Source organism: Serinus canaria, chromosome 13 (genome assembly GCF_022539315.1).
Source record: "Serinus canaria isolate serCan28SL12 chromosome 13, serCan2020, whole genome shotgun sequence".
Lineage (NCBI taxonomy): Eukaryota > Metazoa > Chordata > Aves > Passeriformes > Fringillidae > Serinus > Serinus canaria.
The window spans coordinates 2,229,297-2,242,011 of NC_066327.1; the positions used below are offsets into that span (position 1 = coordinate 2,229,297).

General features: G+C 53.6%; 1 protein-coding gene across 10 annotated transcripts in view; it reads right to left on the minus strand.

Moving 5' to 3' along the window:
- Positions 1 to 12,715, minus strand: part of LOC115484229 (protocadherin gamma-C5-like) — a 208,813-nt gene that overhangs the window by 60,646 nt on the left and 135,452 nt on the right. The gene's annotated exons all lie outside the window — the stretch shown is intronic.

Consider the following 12,715-nt stretch of genomic DNA (forward strand, 5'->3'; position numbering starts at 1 on the left):
CCTTTGGCACCAAGCATGAAATCAAACCATTTCTCTGCCAAACCCACACTCAGTCCCACATTTCCCTGGCACAGAACTGAGCTCTCACCCTCCTCACTCTGCATTCACAGCCTTTACTTTCACCATCAACACCAACCACAATTTTGGATCCATGTTGGCCACACAAAAAACCAACCCCTTGGGGAAACATCCATTTCAGAAGTTGTATTTCTTGAATGAAATATTCAAGGTCAGGCTGGCTGGGGCTCTGAGCCACCTGCTCTGCTGGAAGATGTCCCTGCCCATGGTAGAGCAGCTGGAACAAGTGGATCTTTAAGATCCTTTGCAACAAAACCATTCTCTGATTCTGTGTTTCTAGGATAATATGATTACATGTACAGCTTCAAGGGATGGATCAGAGAAATTATCCCTACAGGATCATTATATGTTTTGGAGTTTGTAGAATTGCCTGGCATAATGAGGATCAACATTACTCCTTAACAATTATACAAGCAAACCAACAAACAAGGAACCCAACCCAACCCAATGCAAACAAATAATCTAAAGGAACCTAAATCAACCCAGCCAAGAATGGGAAAACACCAGAAGAGTATCAATCATGGCCTCACATTTCAGATTGGGTCACCTGCAGTACATACACAACCCAGGAAACTCCACTGGAACCAATACACAGGGGCCTCACACAGGAGTCACTACACAGGCCCCAAACTGTCATTTCCTTGGATAGTAAGAGAAAGAAAAAGTTTGGATCCACAGCTGTGGGCCTCTCCTAAATACCAGGACAAACAGAACTGGACACAATTCATTCATTCATTTTGAACTGTATCACAGTGAACTCCAGCACCAGCCCTGTCCTGAATGCACAGACTCTCTGGCCAAACAACGTGATAGCAAATTTCACATACAAACATCATTAGAAGAAAACTCATGTGCACAGCGTCTCTGAGCCCAAGCATCACAACTAACATTATTCTGCTCTACCCAACTATTTGGACAAGCAGGAAATGTGATTTAGGCCATAAATTATGACCAGCTCTGTCAAAGACCCTCACATCCAAGTACCACCTCAAAGGCAACATCAGCATTCTTCAGCACATGGACTTCCCAAAGCATGTGTGACTTCCACTCCTGATGCAAAGGAAAATGGAACCCAACCTAGGCCATTTAAGCCCAAACCACACAATTGAAAATCGTAAGACTCCTCCTGACTCATTTTCAGAAGGCCAGCAATAGCCCTGGGGATCAAGAAAACACATACCATGTCTCCACCAGGGACTCCTCACACACCACACACCCAACACTCCCCCCCAACCTTCACTGCTCCCACAGTTAGCACAGGTCTTCAGAACTTATAGAGACTCCACCAATAAGAAAGTTGCTCAGACTATGGATAGTTGAAAGTTGCTCTCCTTACTATGGATAATATTCGACTTGACATCCTAGACATCACAGAAGAAAAAATATTTATTACAGAGACATTTTCAAGTAACTTGTATATGGAAATGTCTCTCCCTTTTCACCTATAAACATGAAAGAACCATTTTCCAATGATCAGAAGAATCAGACAGAAAAATAACACCTGGAGAATTGAAGAGCTCACAACACTCTTATGGGTTATATAACTCAGAGTAGATGATTAATGATGTTGTTTATAGGCACTGAATACACAGTTTGCAATTAACACAACCGATCTGTCATAAGTAAAAAATCAAGCTTTGAAGTGACACCATTATGCAAATATGAAAATACTTATTAGGAACCTGCCAGGGTTCTCTATGCAGCTGGAATACAGATCTTCTAGACAATTACTTGGGGAAGAAGAACCCCACATTGCTTCATCCTAGAGATGGGAAGTGAGCTGAAGTGAGATGAACTTTTAGAAAAGGAACTAACTGAGGCTTTAGAGACCTGCGGGGTGTCGGGATTGGCGGGCGCTTCTCCCACGACGACGTCAGTACTCAGGCTTGGCTTGTCGCAGCAATCCCCGCCCAGAAGCTCCTCCGCCGACAGGATGGGCACCCCCGGCGGCGGCGGCGGCGGCCAAGCGGCCTCGGGCACGGCGCGGGCCGGCGCCGCCACGCACAGGTTGTAGGAGTAGGGCAAGGTGCCCTCGCAGAAGTCGGCCGGAAAGGCGGCGCCGGCCAGGGAGAAGCGCTGCGCGCCCAGGCAGCGCAGCACGGCGGGCGGCCCGGCCCGGCGCAGCCGCGCCACCACGGCCAGCGCCACGCTCAGCACCAAGAGCGCCGACAGCAGCGCCAGCGCCAGCACCAGGTAGAACTGCAGCTCGGCCGCCGCCTCGGCCGCCTCGGCGCCCGCCGGCCGCTCGCTCAGCTCCGGCAGCGCCTCCTGCAAGCTCTCGGCCAGCACCACGTGCAGCGTGGCCGTGGCCGACAGCGCCGGCTGCCCGTGGTCCTTCACCACGGCCACCACACGCTGCTTGGCCGCGTCCCGCTCGCCCACGGCGCGCGCCGTGCGCACCTCGCCGCTGTGCAGCCCCACGCGGAACAGCGCCGGCTCCGACGCCTGCACCAGCTCGTACGACAGCCACGCGTTGCGCCCCGCGTCCGCGTCCACCGCCACCACCTTGGCCACCAGGTAGCCGGCCTCGGCCGAGCGCGGAACCACCTCGAAAGGCGGCGCCGCCGCCCCTCCCGGAGCCTCTCGTGCCGCCGCCGCGGGCCAGAGCACCCTGGGCGCGTTGTCGTTGCGGTCCAGCACGAAGACGCGCACCGTGGCCGTGGAGCTGCGCGCCGGCGAGCCGCCATCCTGCGCCCGCACGGCCACCGTGAACTCGCGGCACTGCTCATAGTCCAAGGAGCGCTGCGCGTACAGCGCGCCGCTCCGCGCCTCCACCGACACCAGCGCCGCCGCGCCCGCCGCGCCCGCGCTGCCGCCCGCCAGCCAGTAGCTCACGCGCCCGTTGGCGCCCGCGTCCGCGTCCCGCGCCTGCACGCGCAGCACCAGCGAGCCCGCCGCGTTGTTCTCCGCCACGTACGCGCTGTACGCCGCCTCCTCGAACTCCGGCGCGTTGTCGTTCACGTCCGACACCTCCAGCACCAGCTCCGTGCTGCTCCACAGCGCCGGCCTGCCTCGGTCCCGGGCCACCACCGTCACCCGGTGCTCCGACGCCTGCTCGCGGTCCAGCGCGCCCGATGTCACCACCTTGTACGAGCCGCCCGAGGACGCCACGATCGACAGCGGCGCCTCTCCCGACAATTCACAAGACACCTGACCGTTCTCGCCGGAGTCTCTGTCCTGCACTTCCAGCAGGGCCACCACGGTGCCAGTTGGGGCATCCTCGGGTACTGGACTGGAGAGCGATAGAATGGTGACTTCCGGGGCGTTGTCATTTTCGTCGGTGATGTCTATCTGTACTTCGCAGTGACTGCTGAGCCCGCCGCCGTCTCTTGCTTCGACGGCGAAGATGTATTTATTCTTCTCCTCGAAATCGAGCGCACCCGCTGTACTAACTTCCCCACTCTCTCTGTCGATAGTGAACAACGCCTTGACAGAGTCTGGGACGCTGCCAAAGGAGTAGGACACTCGCCCGTTAGTGCCTGCGTCAGAATCCGTGGCCTGTACCCGCAGTACCACCGACTCCACTGACAAATTCTCTGACACTCTCGCCTCGTAGACTTTTCTGCTGAACACCGGGGGGTTGTCGTTGGCGTCAGTAACGTTGATGCGAACCTGGACAGTACCGGATCTCGCGGGGTCCCCGCCATCCACCGCCGTCAGCACCAACTCAAATGTGCCCTGCTTCTCTCGGTCCAACACTCTCTCCAGTATTAATTCTGGCAGCTTGCTTCCACCCGGCTTTTCTTTCATTGACAGTGAGAACGACGGGTTGCTGGTGAGTTGATAAGTCAGCAGCGAGTTGCTTCCTGCGTCTGCATCTCGCGCTATCTCCAGCGGAAAACGAGCACCGGGTGGGATCCATTCACCGATCTCGAGGTCCAGAACAGCCTTGCTAAAGACCGGGGAGTTGTCATTCACGTCCTCGATCGCCACATCGACATGGAAAATGTTCAGTGGGTTGTGCACCAGCGCCATGAAGCTGACAGAGCAGGTCGCCGAATCGCCGCACATCTCCTCCCGGTCCAGCCTCTCGTTCACGTACAGGTTCCCGTTCTCCTCATTCACCCTGAAGTATTGCTTCTCCTCGCTCAGCCGCAGCTTGCGCGCCGGCAGCTCGTCCGCGCTGAGCCCAAGGTCCCGCGCCAGCGGCCCCACGAGCGAGCCTCTGCCCAGCTCCTCGGGGATGGCGTAGCGGACCCGCTCGGCAGCCGCCCGGCCCCACACGCCCAGCAGCAGCAGAGCAGCGCGGCCAGCAGCGCTCGCCCGCCGCCCGGCCCGCGCCTCGGCCGCCGCCTCACCGCCATTCTCTGCCCACTGCGCTCGCCGCGCTCCTGCCTCCTGCCGCTGCCCTGCCTCCCTTCCAGCCGCTCTCGCCGGCCACAACAGACACCGCTGAAAGACATCGAGGTAGGCGAGCCGTCTCTCGCCGCCTCTCGCCGCTGCTGCTGCTGCTCTTGGCGGTGCCGCTGCCGCTGTGGCCGGCGCCGGGCGAGCGAGCAGCCTGCAGGGCAGGACGCTGCGGCGGAGGCGGCGGCGGTGGCTCCAGCGCCGCTCGGCGACGGCCAACAGCGACACCCGGAGGCGCCGCCGCGCCACTGCAGCCGCCGGATGGCCGCGCTCAAGGGGGCCCGGCTTTGGGCGGGGCTCGGCGGCTGCAGCGGCCCCGGGGGCTCTCCCCGACTGCAAACAGCCCGCGCAGAAGCTCTTCCTTAATTCCACGCCAAGGCCTTTCGATCTGAGATGTGCTGGTGGGTGCTTTTAGGGCATTCTTATGAGTCAAATTGAATAGTCAGAAGTAAATATTCATGGCAGTGCAGGAAAGAATGGAATTCAGATGCTTTTAATAAAATCACGGTCCATCTACATCAGCAATAAACGCTAATATAGGGAAGACGTCAAGAGCTTTTTCATACTTTGTCACACGTCTTGAATTGTTATTTATTATGTTATTCATTACTTGAGATCAATTAGTTGGAGATACAGATCAGCCTAAAGCAATGTAAGCAACCCCAAGCCCAAAATAGAGAATAACATTTACTCTGTTGTTTCTGACTCATTAAACGTCCTTCATCTGCATTTCCATATCCAAGCCCCTCACAATGGAATGGCTGAGTCCTTCATGGAGTCAAACAATATTTTTAGTTTCCAAGTTAAACATTTCTCTAATGGCCATTTAATCCACCCCTCGGACACGAGAAGGAACAATTTCTGCTAGGCTTGAACATTGGACACATGTCCAAAACTTCTCTGGATAATTTTTATCACAACCCATACTGAAAAGCTTTCTCAAAATCAAAACCTCTCTTCTCTTAGTTAAAATTACTTCTCTGTTCTTCTAGAACATCTGGCCCAGGTAAAAAGAGCTCTGTCCATATTTCCTATATATTTATGCATAAACTGAAACAACAAAAACCAACTTAGAAAAGCCTACACAAAGGTATCATTTCTCTATGCTTGAAAACCTACACTCCTTCAGTCCTTCTCCATAACAATATATTCCAACACTCAGGCCACTTTAATGATCCTTCTGGGAACTCTACCATGTCCATTGGGATATCGTCACAAGATCTCCATGCAGTCTAAGCTCTCATAAAAAGAGTTAAGAAGGGAGGAAGGACCTGACCCGACCTTCCAGTCAGAGTGCTTGTCATGCAGGGCAGGACACAGTTCCAGCAGCAGGTGCCCATGGGCAGCTCATGTCCCACCTTATCACCCACCAAGAACCCAATGCACTTCTCTGAAAAGCTCTTCCCTATCCCCCACTCTCTATTTCAACTGGGGATAGCCACACCTCACCTGCAGGTCCTTGCATTTTCATCCACTTCATGATGCTTGCACGGGGCCACTTCTCCAGCCTGTCCCTGGCTGCCATCTCTGCCCTCCTGTGACTCAACTCCAGTTGGTGTCAGCTGCAAATTGCCTGAAGGTGCCTCAATCCCACTGGCCATGGAGGTGCTGAACAGAACTGGGCCCAGTCACGGCCCTTGAGGGACAGCACAAGTCACTGCTTTCCACCTGGACATGGAGCCACTGTCTGTGACTCTCTGCAGGTCACAGACAGTGACTCTCCAGACAGACTCTCCAGCCTGTTCCTCAGCCATTTGACAGCCCACACGTGATTGCCCAGCAGGTTCCTCTGGGTGATGGCCTGGGGGACACTGCACACCTTCTCCCACTGGTTCTTGCTCTGTCCATGGGAATCTTGGCAGGGCTGGGTGCTCACTCTGCACTTTGACACCTGCAGCAGAGATGATCCTGCATGATTGCACTACAGACAAAATGTTCCTGGGTGAGCACACCAGGAGTGCTTATGAAACCCTTCCTCTGTACAGCTGTAAACATCCCAGGTCTGTGTGGGAACTGCACCTGCACTCGGGCAGCTGGGACAGAGGAGACCTTCCACATGAGATCAGACACCCTGAGGCTGAGCTCATGACAACAGTGCAAGAGTCAGAAACACATGGAAATGGACAGATGCAATAACATTTGCTAGGTCTGCCTTGCTCTACAGAAGCAACTCAAATCACCTGGACTCCAGCAGGCTCAGCCTGGTGTTATCTCTGACATGTGACAAGCAAGGCAATGACCGAGTTCTTCTCTAGCCTCACACAGAGCTCCCGTCTCTGCTTTTCCTTCCACTCCAGGCCACTGAGAGGTTTTGCTCATGGCCATCTCCTCACTGCACAAATCTACCATCAGATGGCAATGCACTGCAGCCACACCCAGAAGGGAGGTACAATTGTCTGCTCACCACCATTAGGATAAGGAACTGAAGGATTCTAGAGCACAAATGATAAACAATCATAATAAAAGATCAGCACTCATCCAACTGAGAATGGCTCATAAAACCGTTGGCTTAGGGGGAATCTCCTCCCCATCGTCATCACATTCTCTGTTCCACAGACAGGCAATATCTACTAAAGTCTTAGATATTTACATCTATTTCTCCCAACAGGAGCAGAACACACAGTCACTCTCTTATCTCCTGCCTTCCACTGCAACAAGAGCAAGGGACATCTGTACACCACACATTGCTCAAAAAATATGGATTGTTGATAATTGTAAATATACCCACATACTGAGTATATCAAGGGAAAACAAAACAAAGCAAAAAATCCACAGAAAACCCTATAACATGGATCAGATAAGGCAAGGAAACCTTAGAAGGAAACAACAAGACAGAGATCAGAGATGCTCACTGTGAAGTCTTCTAGGCCTTTATTGCAGGACTTAAAATTCACACCTGAGAGCATGGAGAAGTCACTGAGAAGCTGCAGTTATGTGACCCTGAGGACTTATATCGCAAAATAGCAGAGTGGGATCATTTGAAGAATTACTCCTCCCCTCAGCAACTTTTTCTATTGCATGACCTGCTCACCTTGCAGAGTTATGAAACCATCATTTCAAACAAATTCTCCTCAGCCTCTTTTTCCAGGTAAATCTTCTGACAACTTACAACAGATTCTCTTATTGCTTCTGCTACCTACTCATCCTCTCCCCTCCACACACAGTTTTCTCCTAGATGACTGAAGTAGGGATTTGCTGAAAACAACAGTCACTGTTTCATATTTCAAAGTACTGACCAGAAATGTGAAAATGACTTGCAACATTCCTGGAAACAAAGCCCTAAATGAAAGTGTAATTATGGATAATGCACGTAGCACATAGGATTATCTGGCTGTTCTAGCCAAGAATTATGGTTCTACATGAACCGTTACTGTGGAAATGTTACTGTTGGAGGACTGCCATTGTCCTTCGTGACAGAGACAGCAGGATCAGAACAGCAATGGCACTGCCTTTTCACGTGGCAAAGCATGAAATCAAACTATTTCTCTGCCAAACCCACACTCAGTCCCACATTTCCCTGGCACAGAACTGAGCTCTCACCCTCCTCACTCTGCATTCACAGCCTTTACTTTCACCATCAACACCAACCACAATTTCGGTTCCATGTTGGCCACAGAGAAAACCAACCCCTTGGGGAAACATCCATTTCAGAAGTTGTATTTCTTGAATGAAATATTCAAGGTCAGGCTGGCTGGGGCTCTGAGCCACCTGCTCTGCTGGAAGATGTCCCTGCCCATGGTAGAGCAGCTGGAACAAGAGGATCCTTAAGATCCTTTGCAATCCAAAGCATTCCCTGATTCTGTGTTTCTAGGATAATATGATTGCATGTACAGCCTCAAGGAATAGATGAGAGATACTCTCCCTACAGGATCATTATATGTTTTGGAGTTTGCAGGATTGCCAGACACAGTGAGGATAAACTTTACTACTTGACAAAAATACAAGCAAACCAAAAACCAAAGAACCCAACCCAATCCAATGAAAACAAATCACTCCAAAAACCTTTATCAACCCAGCCAAGAATGGGAAAACACCAGAAGAGTATCAGTCATGGCCTCACATTCAGATTGGGATCACCTGCAGTATATACACAACCCAGGAAACTCCACTGGAACCAATACACAGGGGCCTCACACAGGAGTCACTACACAGGCCCCAGACTGTCATTTCCTTGGATAGTAAGAGAAAGAAAAAGTTTGGATCCACAGCTGTGGGCCTCATCTAAATACCAGGACAAACAGAACTGGACACAATTCATTCATTCATTTTGAACTGTACCACAGTGAACTCCAGCACCAGCCCTGTCCCTGCACGCACAGACTTCTCTCTGGCCAAACATAACACAAAAGCAATGTTTGCATACAAGTATCATTAGAAGAAAACTCATGTGCACAGCTTCTCAGAGCCCAAGCACCACAACTAAGATTATTCTGTTCCTCCCAATTATTTGAACAACTGGGAAATGTTATATAGGCCATAAATTATGACCAGCTCTGTCAACGACCCCACACCTCCAAGTATCACCTCAAAGACAGCATCACCATTCCTCAGCACATGGACTCCCCAAAGCCTGTGTGACTACCACTCTTGATACAAAGGAATATGGAACCCCAATTAGGCCACTTCAGTTCAAACCACCAACCACACAACTTGAAAATCATAAGACTCCTCCTGACTCATTTTCAGAAGGTCACAATAGCCCTGGGGATCAACAAAACACATGCCATGTCTCCACCAGGGCCTTCTCACACATCACACACCCAACACTCCCTCCTAACCTTCACTGCTCCCAAGGTTAGCACAGGTCTTCAGAATTTAGAGTGACTCCACCAAGAAGAAAGTTGCTCAGACAGTATCTCATTACTATGGATAATATTCGACTTCACATCCTAGCCATGGGACAGGAAAACAATTTATTAAAGAGACATTTTCAAGTAACCTGTCTATGGAAATGTCTCTCCCTTTTCACCTATAAACATGAAAGAACCATTTGAAGATCATCAGAAGAATGAGACAGAAAAATAACACCTGAAGAATTGAAGAGCTCACAACACTCTTATGGGTTATATAACTCACAGTAAATGATTAATGATGTTGCATATAGGCACTGAATACACAGTTTGCAATTCACACACCCAATCTGTCATAAGTAAAAAATCAAGCTTTGAAGTGACACCATTATGCAAATATTAAAATACTTATTAGGAACCTGCCAGGGTTCTCCATGCAGCTGGAATACAGATCTTCTAGACAATTACTTTGGGAGGAAGAACCCCCACATTGCTTCATCCTAGGGATGGGAAGTATACAGGGAATGGAGGAAAATATTCCCTTGAGTCTTTCAGCAGACATTCACACACAGCTCACTGCACTCAGATTTCCAACCCTTCACACCATCCATGACGTCCTTTCACCCATCTAGCCTAAAAACATGAGACAGTGGAGGCCCAGTTTCCCAGACCATTTCCTTCCCACCACCAATTTCACACAGGTCTCTGGACATCTCTGTGCTATGAAAGCCACATTTACTGCTCACTGAAGGTCTCTGAAGACACTTCATAGGTCTCAAAGGAAAACCCAAGCACTCTTCCAAGAGACACTGAGGCAGTGAATATCTGCTCATGGGGAATTATGCCCACTTTGTATCTCCCACTGCACCTTGAATCTCTCCCTTCCCATCCAGGCTATTCTCTTGCCATCCTAAATATTTTCTAGCCAAGGCTCATCCAGCTGCATCTGACAAAGCCCAGCCTTAAAAACAAGTACAAACCAAAGAAGTTCTGCCATTTCCTCCTGCATTTCGTCCTTCACATGCAGCCACTCACAGGCTTTTCAAAGAATCACACTCCAAAAGGACCCTTCCTCCTCATAACAGACAGACATCATCAAGGACCTCTTGCGGACTGGTCCAGTCCCCTCTTGAGGACAACGACCAAAGCATGGATGACACAAACACTTGTAGTGCTGGCCTCCACTGTGCAACATGCAGAGCGAGAAAGGCCAAAAAAATGTGCAGAGATGTTCCAAGCAAAGCCATCAGCATTTTGTTCCAGACACATTCTACCTATTCAAGCACATGTGCTCTTGGGAGGACAAACGAACCTGCTAAAAAGTTGTATTTCTAAATAACGTAATCCATCCCTTCAGGAGAGATAATACTATCAGGAACACAGATTCTACACAGCACAGATGATACAGGGGACCAGTACCTGCAACATGACTAATATCCAAACCTCCGACTAACCAACACCCTGCCAGCAGCAACCTTTCACTGCCTTCCTTCCTCACTCACTGCAAGGCTGAGGACCCACCCCATGTTCACACAACACAGCAAGGGGCAACAGCCTTCAGAACGTCATCGAAGGAAACTTTACCATGTTATTACACAAAGTCGCCTATGAAAGACAGAGAACACGGCGGGAAAAGGACAGGGTGGCAACAGGAGAAAGAGTCCCTGAGAGAGTCGGAGCAGAGAAACTCACCGAGGAAGGGGCTGGCTCCAGGGGGAGGGCGCCGGCAGGGTCCTCGCAACCAAGCAGCTGCGCGGGCTCGTCGGGCGGCGGCCGGGCCGGCAGGGTGTCGCAGGAGCTGCCGGCCGAGAAGCGCAGCTGGCTCTTGCGCGAGTCGGCTGTGAGCGACACGTCGTGCGAGTAGGACTGCAGGAAGGCGCGCACGCCGTCGATGCCCACGAAGTGCGAGACGGGCACGCCGCGCAAGGCGCCGCTGTCGGGCGGCAGCAGCTGGCGGCGCTGCCAGCGGCGCAGGCGCACGCGCCAGCAGCAGCAGCAGAAAGGCCACGAAGAGGCACGACACGGCGGCCACGGCCAGCACGAGCCAGCGCGTCAGGCCGGCGGCCGGCTCGGCCGGCAACGCCGCCTCGTCGGCCGCGCTGCCCAGCTCGGCCAGCAGCTCGACCACGCTCTCGGCCAGCACCACGCTCAGCGTGGCCGTGGCCGACAGCGCCGGCCGCCCGTGGTCCCGCACCAGCACCACCAGGCTGTGGCGCGCCGCGTCGCGGGCCAGCGGCGAGCGCGCCGTGCGCACCTCGCCGCTGTGCAGCCCCACGCGGAACAGCCCCGGCTCCGTGGCCTTGGCCAGCTCGTACGACAGCCACGCGTTCTGCCCCGCGTCCGCGTCCACCGCCACCACCTTGGCCACCAGCGCGCCCGCCTCCGACCGCCGCGGCGCCAGCTCCACGCACGACCACGCCGCCACCGAGCCCGAGCCCGAGCCCGCCGCCGCGGCGGCCGGCGCGGGTACAGCCACCTGCGGCGCGTTGTCGTTCTCGTCTACGATCTGCAGCCTCACCGACACGTTGCTGCTCAGCGCCGGCGCGCCGCCGTCCTCCGCCCGCACCCACAGCTGCAGCTCGCGCAGCTGCTCGTAGTCCAAGGAGCGCAGCGCGTACAGCGCGCCCGTCTCCGCCTGCACCGACACGTACGACGACAGCGGCGCGCCCCGCACCCGCCCGTCCGCCAGCCGGTAGCGCACCGCGCGCGTTCTGCCCCCAGTCCGCGTCCGTGGCGCGCACCGTCAGCACCAGCGCGCCCGCCGCGTGTTCTCCGCCACACGCGCGCTGTAGCGCTCCTCCAAGAACACCGGCGCGTTGTCGTTCACGTCCAGCACCCGCAGCGCCAGCACCGCGCTGCTCTGCAGTGCCGGCGACCCGCCGTCGGCCGCCCGCACCGTCACGTTGTACTCCGACACCTGCTCCCGGTCCAGCTCTCTCGCCGTCACCACGCGATAGTATTCATCAAAAGATTTCTCGAGGCGGAATGGGACATCCCCGTCCAGCGAGCAGCTCACCTCGCCGTTGGCACCCGAGTCTCGGTCCTCCACGTGTACCAAGGCAACAACGGTCCCTGACGGGGCATCCTCAGATATTTCGCTCAGCGCCGACGACACTGTGAGTTCGGGGGCGTTGTCGTTTACATCTGTTACGGTAACTACAACTTTGGCAGTGTCGGAAAGGCCTCCCCCGTCATGTGCCTGCACCTCCAGTTCGTAGGAATTGCCTTCCTCGAAGTCCAGGCTGCGCAACAAGCTGATCGCTCCCGTGCCGGCATTCAGTTGGAAAATCTGCGAGGCTTTCTCTGTGATTTCTGAATCGAATACTTCACGTGCCCGTACAGCCCCTCGTCAGTGTCAGTTGCAGTAACGGTGACGAGGATGGAGCCCACGGGCACGTCCTCGGGTTCACGCACCGCGTACTCCGCCTGACTGAACTCGGGCGCGTTGTCGTTCGCGTCCAGCACCGTCACGCGGATCCGAGCCGTGCCCGTCCGTGCCG